The following is a 10,539-nucleotide window of genomic DNA, read 5'->3' as shown; positions in this document are numbered from 1 at the left end:
CTTCTCCCGGGACGTCTGCCACTCCCAGCCCACTGCGTGGGTCGTCCCCCGAAGGGGGTGTCCATCCCCTCAAACAGGGGGTCCCTACTCCCCTGGGACCCCTTGGGTTTCTCAGTCCTCAACCCAGCCACCTCTTCCTGTACCGCTGAGGATCGCCCCATTGGCCCGAGCCCCTTTTTCGGCCCAATGCGCTCTCTTCCTCCCGCAGCTCTCTATCAGCTGCCCGAGTGATGGAGGGGAGCTCTTCTTATAGGACTGCCCGAAACTTCAAGCCACCTTGTTCTCCTCCAGGGAACACCTAAATATCTGACTCATCCTCAACCTCACCTCTTCATCCGCCTTCACTACCCCCCGGTGCCGCAACCCAGTAAGCATTCTTTCCAGCCGAAATATGTATTCTGAGAGCTTTCCCCCTCTACCCTGCCCCATGTTGTGAAACTCTGCTAAAAGCTCCCAGGGATCCCCTGACATTCCAAACGCTCCCTCCAAAGCTTCTAAATACTCTGCCAGTGAAGCCGAGGGCTGTTCGGCTTTCAGCTCCTGGACGACTCCGGCCGCCCCGCCCCTCAAACTTCCAACCAATCACTGTCTCTTTTCCTCATCCGAGCCTGGCCACGCCTCTAACAACAGGGACGTGTTTTCAATCCAGGTATCGTAGTCATCCTCCCCTTCCGGGGTAGGCTTGGCTCCTGAGAAAATTCTCAGCTTCGGTCGTGGCCCTTCTGCCCTTCTCACCAGGGAGGTAAGGGCGGCTGCTAGCTCGGAGGTCTCACCTCTAGCTGGGGGGCGGGGCCTGGCCAAGCCTTCCCACTCTGTCCTCCCCCTACTGGTTATTGGCACCTCCCCTGGGGTCTCATCTAGCTCCTCCTCCGGTGTCTCCTCACTTTCGTCCTCTGGGAGGGTGTGGAGACCCCACGGCCCTGCCTCCCCCAGGACGCTGACCGTCGCTGGCAGATCCAACGTCATGATGTCAGCACTCGTACGAACCAACACCCAGCGAGACTCCACTTCTTTACAGCATCTTCTAGCTACCAGTTCTACTTGCCCCATACCTTTGACCAAACTCAACCCCCGCACTAACGCATCTTCCGAAATGCAGAAAACCACCCCGCTTAGCATGCATGCAAGATTCACCTGTACGTCCTCTAACTCACACCAGTTTACAATCTTATCTCGATCCATTTCCACACTACTTAACGTGGCGACTTACACAGCTTACTGAAAATTCAATCCCGGACATCAGCCCCCACAAATGTAACGCCCAGCCATATTGGCTCGTACGCATCTAGGGGAGACCCTGTCCCCCGCCCAACCTTGTCTCACGGTTATGTCGGTTGCTGTGCAATGCCACCGGATACGGCCTCAAAGATCAATCATCAGCCAGCACACAATGTACATTTTACAAATTACACTTTATAAATCTTACTTGGACCATGAAATTAATAAAGATACATTACAAAAAGGAATGAATGAAAACAAAAATAAGCGCCAGACTTATCAAAGTTCAATTTCTTCATGCACGCACAGTCGGAGCTCAGGACCTTCCTTCTTCCCCTGCGATCTGCTCCAACCCCACGACTCATAGCTCGGGACCACCCGAAGTGATCGACCAGAGCACTCTCAGCATGTCTGTCTTCCTCTCGATCTCCCCTCCGACTCCCCCAAAAGCCCGTGCAACACTAGCTTACAGCCCCACAAGAAAGAATAACATCTATCCCAATTTGTTAACAAATGAATACAATTCTCGTTATCAGCAATTATAACCCAAACAAGCTGAGAGAAAGCACTCTCTCACCAGTTAACATAACAAAGAAGCCATTTTAATTAACATACGCAGTAACATAAAGAAGAAACCCCTTACACCAATCACCTTTCCAGCTCTCAGCTTCACCCCACCCCCTCCAGTCTTCTCTTATTTCACATTTTCCCCTCTGCCTCCTACTTTCAAATCTCTTACTATCTTTCCTTTCAGTTAGTCCTGACGAAGGGTCTCGGCCCGAAACATCGACAGTGCTTCTCCCTATAGATGCTGCCTGGCCTGCTGCGTTCCACCAGCATTTTGTGTGTGTTGCTTGAACTTCCAGCATCTGCAGATTTCCTCGTGTAGGAGACATCTAATGTGGATCTGTGTGAACTTTAACCCTTATCTTGCTCCAAAGAAGCAGCTGTGAGACATTGGAACACACTGCAGTCACAGACATAGTCGGTACTTAACCCATTATTTACATGAATCTGAGAATCCCCCAATTCCCTTAAACTTTATCAACAAGCGGATAAAGACAGGATGCAGAGTTGGGCAGAAAAGTGGCAGATGGAGTTCAATCCGGACAAGTGTGAGGTGATGAACTTTGGAAGGACAAACCAGAAGGCTGAGTACAGGGTTAATGGTTGGTTACTTAAGAGTGTGGATGAACAGAGGAACCTTGAGGTTCAAATCCATATATCCCTCAAGGTTGCTGCACAGGTTGATAGGATAGTTAAGAAGGCCTATGGGATGCTGGGCCTCATTAATAGGGGGATTGAGTTCAAGAGTAGAGAGGTCATGTTACAACTCTACAAATCTCTGATAAGACCACACTTATTCATTTCTGGTCACCTCATTATAGGAAGGATGTGGAAGCTATGGAGAGGGTGCAGAGGAGATTTACCAGGATGTTGCCTGTATTGGAAAACAAGTCATATGAAGCAAGGTTAACAGAGTTGGGATTTTTCTCTTTGGAGTGTAGAAGGATGAGAGGGGACTTGATAGAGGTCTACAAGATTATGAGAGGCATAGATAGGGTGGATAGCTAGTATTTGTTTCCCAGGGGATGAATAGCAAACACCAGAGGGCATATGTACAAAGAGGAAAGTTTAGGGGAGACATCAGGGGTAAGTTTTTTACACAGAGGGTTGTGGGTGCCTGGAATGACTTGCTGGGGATGGAGGTGGAGGTTAAAATATTAGGGATATTTAAGAGCCTCTTGGACAGGCACATGGATGAAAGAAAAATAGAGGGTTATGGGGTAGTGTGGGTTTAGTACTTTTTTAAAGGAATATATGGGTTGAAGGGCCGAAGGGCCTATACCGTGCTGTAGTATTCTAGTTTAGTGGTCGCCAACCCGTCGATCGCGATCGACTGGTCGATCTTTGAGACTTTCCCAGTAGATTCCGAAAAAAAAAATACACAAATACTGTCGAGAGTTTGTTTCCGGGTTGCAGGGTTTTAGTTCTGTTTTCTGCCCAGTGCGCATGCATGTAGCTCCCCCGCACTACACAGTGTACTTCAATGGTTCCCATCCACCGGGCCACAAGGAAACAATACGAGTCAGCTGCACCTTTCCTCATTCCCTGTAATGGCCACTGTTGAACTTGAACGCACTCGAGGTCATCAGTCGCCTAAACGCAGTGATACCCTGGCGGCAGGGATCACTGGTTGGCCTCAGGCAGCAGCTGGGAGTGTCATTGCTACTGGCTTGAAGCGTGGACAGATAGGCGCCGCCTCTAAACCTGTTCATCACACCGAATGTTTGTGGGAAACCTGGTGCTGAAATATTCGCAGACGACCTGATTCGGGCTCAGGGTTCTGTAAGTAAGAGAGCAGCTAGCTCGCTGCGATCTACTGAAACAAACTTTTGTCGGCCGACAGATCCTACAAGGGGGGGTGGGCGTGTCCTATCGCACTCTTCGCTTGGTCAGCTGCTCTCTCCGGTCTGCGACTGCTGCGGCCCCAGCTCGGGGACCTCCGGCCCTTACCTTGTCCTCTCACCCTACCCACGGCCTGCCTCACCTGACAAAGGTGTCTGGTGGCGGGCAGGTGGGAGGCTGCAGTTCGGGGTGGGAGGCTGTCCGAGGCAATGAAGCCCTCAAAGCTGCTTTGGCACCTTGAGTCCAAGCACCCCACCCTGCACTTAAAGACAAACCCGTTGAGTTTTTTGAGCAGGAAAAACGTGAGCAGCGCAGAACAGAAGCTAAGTGCCGAGAGCCGCAAAAACTAAATTGCGGAATAGACTGGACATAAGGAACCTGTATTAGTGTATTTGGGTCGTGTTTAACACCAACCCCGCGCCCCCCCCCCCCCCCCCATCGGTTGGTCTGGCCGCAATAATATTGTCAATATTAAACAGGTCCGCGGTGCAAAAAAGGGTGGTACCCCTGGTGTTTATACATTATTTCTACTTCCGGGTTGCAGGGTTTTACTTCCGGTCTTTTCTGCCCCAGTGCACATGTGTGTAACTAGTCAATCTCACCTTTCACTAAGGCCGAGGTAGGGGATCTTGGGCTTAAAAAGGTTGGTGACCACTATTCTAGTGTCTAGTTATTTAGGAACACCTTATCTCTGGCAAGTAAACATTAAACATGTGGGGGTGTTTAAGTATCAATTGCACAGAGTACAGAAAAGCTATGTTCCTGTTAGAAGGAAGGACAGGGATGGAAAGATAAGACAACCTTGGATCTCCAGAGAGTTGATGAATTTAGTCAGGGAGAAAAAGGAAAAGTATGTATAGCTTCGGAAGTTAGGATCAAACGAAGTACAGAAGTATAAAGAAGCCAGAAAAGAACTAAAGAAGGGAATTGGGAAAGCCAGGAGGGGCCATGAAAAATCTTTAGCAATTAGGATTAAGCTAAATCCCAAGGCATCCTATACATACATCAAGATCAAGAGGGTGGGATCACTCAAGGATAAAGGGGAGAACATTTGCTTGGGTGAAGAGAATGTAAGTGAAGTACTTAATGTGTACTTTGTTTCAGCAGTTATCAAGGAAAAGGATATAGAGGAAATCAATGCTGAGTGTCTAGAGGCCAAGGAGGAGGATGTGTTGGGCCTCTTAATGAGTATTAAGGTGTATAGGTCCCCAGGGCCTTATGGGATTTATCCTAGGTTATTGAAGGAGGCAAAGGACACAATTGCTGGGGCCTTGACCAGTATCTTTGTGTCCTCTCTAGCCACAGGCAAGGTCCAAGAGGACTAGTGAGTGGCTAAAGCTGTACCACTATTTAAGAAGGGAATAAGGTAAAATCCTGGGAACTATAGACCAGTGAGTCTCACATCAGTTGTAGGGAAATCGTTGGAAAAAATTCTTAGGAATAGGATATAAAAGCATTTGGAGACCTGAGGCTTAATTAGGGAAAGCCAGCAAGGATTTGTACATAGCAAGTCATGCCTTACGAACTTGATTGTGTTTTTTTGACAAGGTGAAAGAAATTGATGAGTGTAGGGCAATGGATGTTGTCTATATGGATTTTAGTAAGGCATTTGACGAAGTCCCTAATGGGAGGCTAATCAAGAAGATTAAGATACGCAGGTCTGCAGTGAATTGGCTGTTCGGTTTCTGAACTGCCTTGTACATAGAAGACAGAAGGTAGTTGTGTAAGGGACTTATTCAAGCTGGAGGTCAGTAATTAAAGGAGTTACGCAGGGATCTGTGCAGGACCTCTGCTACTTGTGATATATATAAATGACCTGTATGAAAATGTAGATAGGTGGGTTAGTAAATTTGTTGATGATACCAAGATTGGTGTAGCTGTGGATAGTGTAGAAGACTGGCAAAAATACAGCATGATATAGACCAGTTGCAAATATGGGCAGAAAAATGGTAGATAGAGATTAACCCAGATAAATATGAGGTGTTGCACCTTGGTAGAGCAAATATAAGGAGACAGTGTACTGTTAAGGGCAAGATCCTTAGTGTTGCTGAGCAGAGATCTTGGGATCCAAGTTCATTTCTTCTTGAAAGTGGCTATACAGGTTGGTAAGGTGGTTATGAAGACTTATGGAATGCTTGTTTTTATTAGTTGAGGCATTGAATTCGGAAGTCAAGAGGTTATGTTCGCAACTTTATAAAACACTGGTTAGGCTACATCTGGAGCACTGCATACAGATCTGGTCACCCCATATAGGAAGGATACTGAGGCTTTGGAGAAGGCGCAAAAGAGGTTTACCAGGATGCTGCCTGGTTTAGAGGGTATGTGCTATCGTGAGAGGCTGGATAAACTTGGGTTGTTTTCTCAGGAGTGCTGGACACTGAGGGGGTAACTGATAGAGGTTTATAAGATAATGAGAGGGATAGATAGAGTAGAAAAGAAGTATCTGTTTTCCAGAGTTGAAATGTCTAATATCAGAAGGCATGCATTGAAGATGAGAGGGCATAGGTTCAAGGGGGATGTGAGGAATAAATCATGGCTGCTTAGAGTGTGCTGCCTGGTGGTAGAGGCAAATACATTAGAGGCTTTTAAGAGACATTTGGATAGGCATATGGATGTAAGGAAGAGGGAGGGACATCAACATTGTGTAGGTAGGAGGGATTAAGATTTGGACGTTTTTGATTTGCTTTTTAGCTAGTCGGCACAACACCGTGAGCCTGTTTCTGTGCTGTACTGTTCTATTTTCCAAGTTTCCTCTAGCTGATAGTCTGCATCCTACTGCCTTAAATGATGTTGTTACAGAGATGGCAGATGTATTATTCATGATTTTCCATTACTCCTCAGGTTCAGGCAAGGTCCCACTGCAGACTGGAACACTACAAATGTAATGGCCATATTTCTTGAGACCATAAGGCACAAGAGCAAAATTAGGCCATTTGGCCCATCGAGTCTGCTCCGGTATTCAATCATGGGTGATCCTTTTTTCTCCTCCTCCATGCCATTCCCTGGCCTTCTCCCTGTAACGTTTGAAACTGTATCAAATCAAGAACTTATCAATCTCCACCTTAAATACGTTCACCAGCCTGACCTCCACAGCTGCATGTGGCAATACATTCCACAAATTCACCATCCTTTGGCTAAAGAATTTCTCTGCATCTGTTTTAAACTGATGCCCCTCTATCCTAAGGCTGTGCCCTCTTGTCCTCGACTCCCCCAATATGGGAAGCATCCTTTCCACATGTACTCTGTCAAGGCTTTTCAACATTTGAAAGGTTTCAATGAGATCCCCACTCATCCTTCTAATTTCCAGCAAGTACAGACCCAGAGCTATGAAATGTTCCTTGCATGATAACACTTTCATTCCATGAATCATCCTTGTGAACCTATTCTGAACCCTTTCCAATGTCAGCACATCTCTTCTTAGATGAGGAACCTAAAACTGTTCACAATACTCAAGGTAAGGCCTCTTCAGTACCTTATGAAGTCTCAGCATCACATCCTTGCTCTTGCATTCAAGACCTCTTGAAATGAATGCTAACATTCATTTAGGTGTCAGGTGTCAGGTCTCTCAGTGGGAGAGCATTTTGGAGATAGTGATCACAATTCTATCTCCTTTACCATAGCATTGGAGAGGAATAGGAACAGTCAAGTTAGGGAAATGTTTAATTGGAGTAAGGGGAACTATGAGGCTATCAGGCAGGAACTTGGAAGCATAAATTGGATAGAGATGTTCTCAGGGGAATGTACAAAATAAATGTTCAGGGGATATTTGCGTGGGGTTCTGAGTAGGTATGCTCCAATGAGACATGGAAAGGATGATAGGGTACAAGATCCATGGTGCACAAAGGCTGTTGTAAATCTAGTCAAGAAGAAGAGCATATAAAAGGTTCAAAAAGCTAGGTAATGATATGAATCTAGAAGATTATAAGGCTAGCAGGAAGGAGTTTAAGAATGAAATTAGGAGAGCCAGAAGGGGCCATGAGAAGTCCTTAGCAGACAGGATTAAGGAAAACCCCAAGGCATTCTATAAGTATGTTAAGAGCAAGAGGATAAGATGTGAGAGAATAGGACCAATCAAGTGTGGCAATGGAAAAGTGTGTTTGGAACTGGAGGAAATAGTAGAGGTACTTAATGAATACTTTGCTTCAGTATTCACTACGGAAAAGGATCTTGGCAATTGTAGTGATGACTTACAGTGGACTGAAAAGCTTGAAAATGTAGATATTAAGAAAGAGGATGTGCTGGAGCTTTTGGAAAGCATCAAGTTGGATAAGTCACCGAGACCGGATGGGATGTACACAAGGCTGCTGTGGGAAGCAAGGGAGGAGATTGCTGAGCCTCTGGCAACGATCTTTGCATCATCAATGAGGACGAGAGAGGTTCCGGAGGATTGGAGGGTTGCCGATGTTATTCCCTTATTCAAGAAAGGGAGTAGAGATAGCCCAGGAAATTATAGGCCAGTGAGTCTTACTTCAGTGCTTGGTAAGTTGATAGAGCAGATCCTGAGAGGCAGGATTTATGAACATTCGGAGAGGCATAATACGATTAGGAATAATCAGCATGGTTTTGTCAAAGGCAGGTTGTGCCTTACGAGCCTGATTGAATTTTTTGAGGATGTGACTAAGCACATTGACAAAGGTAGAGCCGTAGATGTAGTGTATATGGATTTTAGCAAGGTATTTGATAAGGTAACCCATGCAAGGCTTATTGGAATCCAAGGGGACCTTGCTTTGTGGATCCAGAACCGGCTTGCCCACAGAAGGCCAAGAGTGGTTGCAGATGGGTCATCTTCTGCATGGAGGCCGGTGACCAGTGACCTCAGGGATCTGTTCTGGGACCCCTACTCTTTGTGATTTTTATAAATGACCTGGATGAGGAAGTGGAGTGATGGGTTAGTAAATTTGCTGATGACACTAAGGTTGGGTGTGTTGTGGATAATGTGGAAGGCTGTCAGAAGTTACAACGGGACATTGATAGGATGCAAAACTGGGCTGAGAAGTGGCAGATAGAATTCAATCCAGATAAGTGTGAGGTGGTTCATTTTGGTAGGTTAAATATGATGGCAGTACATTGTATTAATGGTAAGACTCTTGGCAGTGTGGAGGATCAGAGGGATCTTGTGGTCTGAGTCCATAGGATGCTCAAAGCTGCTACGCAGGTTGACTCTGTGGTTAAGCAGGCATATGGTGCATTGGCCTTCATCAATCGTGGGATTGAGTTCAGGAACTGAGGTGTAATGTTACAGCCATATAGTACCCTGGTCAGACCCCACTTGGAGTACTGTGCTCAGTTCTGGTCACCTCACTACAGGAAGGATGTGGAAATCATAGAAAGGGTGCAGAGGAGATTTACAAGGATATTGCCTGGATTGGGGAGCATGTCTTATGAGAATAGGTTGAGTGAACTCGGCCTTTTCTCCTTGGAGCGACGGAGAATGGGAAGTGACTTGATAGAGGTGTACAAGATAATGAGAGGCATTGATCGTGTGGATAGTCAGAGGCTTTTTCCCAGGGCTGAAATGGTTAGCATGAGAGAACGTAGTTTAAGGTGCTTGGAATTAGGTACAGAGGAGATGTCAGGGATAAGTTTTTTTACGCAGAGTGGTGAATGTGTGGAATGGGCTCCTGGATGGCTACATGGAGCTTAGAAGAATAGAGGGCTATGGGTAAAGCCTAGGTAGTTCTAAGGTAGGGACAACTTCGGCACAGCTTTGTGGGCTGAAGGGCCTGTATTGTGCTGTATGTTTTCTAGGTTTCTACATTGTATTTGCCTTCCTCACCATGGACTCAACTTGCAAGTTAACCTTTAGGATATTCTGCATAAGGACTCCCAAGTCCCTCTGCATCTCAGAGTTTTGCATTTTCTCCCTGTTTGGAAAATAGTCTGCACATTTATTTGTACTACGAAGGTGCATGACCATGCATTTTCCAACATTAGATTTCATTTGCCACTTTCTTGTCCATTCTCTTAATTTAAGTCCTTCTACAGCCGACCTGTTTCCCCAACACTACCTGCCCCTCCACCAATCTCTACCATTTGCAAACTTGGTAACAAAGCCATCTGTTCTATCATCTAAATCACTGATATACAGTATAAATAGTGGTCCCAACACTAACCCCTGAAGAACACCACAAGTTACTGGCAAGGAATAACATTCCCATTAAATGCCATATCACAACATCATAGAGAAAATGTTTGAATTCATTTATAGGAATATGGCGGTAGTACAGTTACAAAATCATTCCATTGTAAAACAGAGTCAACAGTTTTGTGAAAGGGATATCAGTTTTAACAAATTTGAGTTCTTTGAGGAGACAATGTGCAGTATGGATGAAGACAGAGTATCTAAATTGGATGTCACACAGAGGATTATTGCACAAGGTAAGAGCATATTAGCACGGATGTCTGGTTTATTAACAGAAAGGACAGATTCTGAACAAATGGGTCAATTCCATGTTGGCCAGCTGTAAGTTATGGGGTACAATTAAGATCAGTGTTGAAACCACAACTATTTACTATCTACGTTATTGACATATGGACCAAGTATACAATAGCTATATTTCCTAATGATCCATAGAAAAATGGGTATCCAAAATGTGAGAAGGTCATCACAAGTCTGCAATAGGACATGGAAATGTCCCTTGATGGAGAAAAGGAACAGGAAATGTTCTCACGTGTCTTTCTCTGGGTACACCAGATACGGGCGATCAGACCCCGTAGGCTTCTCGGTTTACAGGAAAGGTAAAAGGTGGAGGTGTGTGCTTCATGATAAACTCTCAGTAGTGCTCCAAGATGGTGACTTTGTCGAACTCGTGTTCCCCCTACCTTGAATACGTAACGGTCAAATGCCATCCGTTCTATTTACCTCGGGGTTTCTCCTCCATATTCCTGACCACAAATTACACACCACCAGCT

This window comes from Hemitrygon akajei, chromosome 23, assembly GCF_048418815.1.
Source record: "Hemitrygon akajei chromosome 23, sHemAka1.3, whole genome shotgun sequence".
In the NCBI taxonomy this organism is placed as follows: domain Eukaryota; kingdom Metazoa; phylum Chordata; class Chondrichthyes; order Myliobatiformes; family Dasyatidae; genus Hemitrygon; species Hemitrygon akajei.
The sequence above is the reverse complement of the archived record's forward strand: the minus strand, read 5'-3'. Positions refer to the sequence as shown.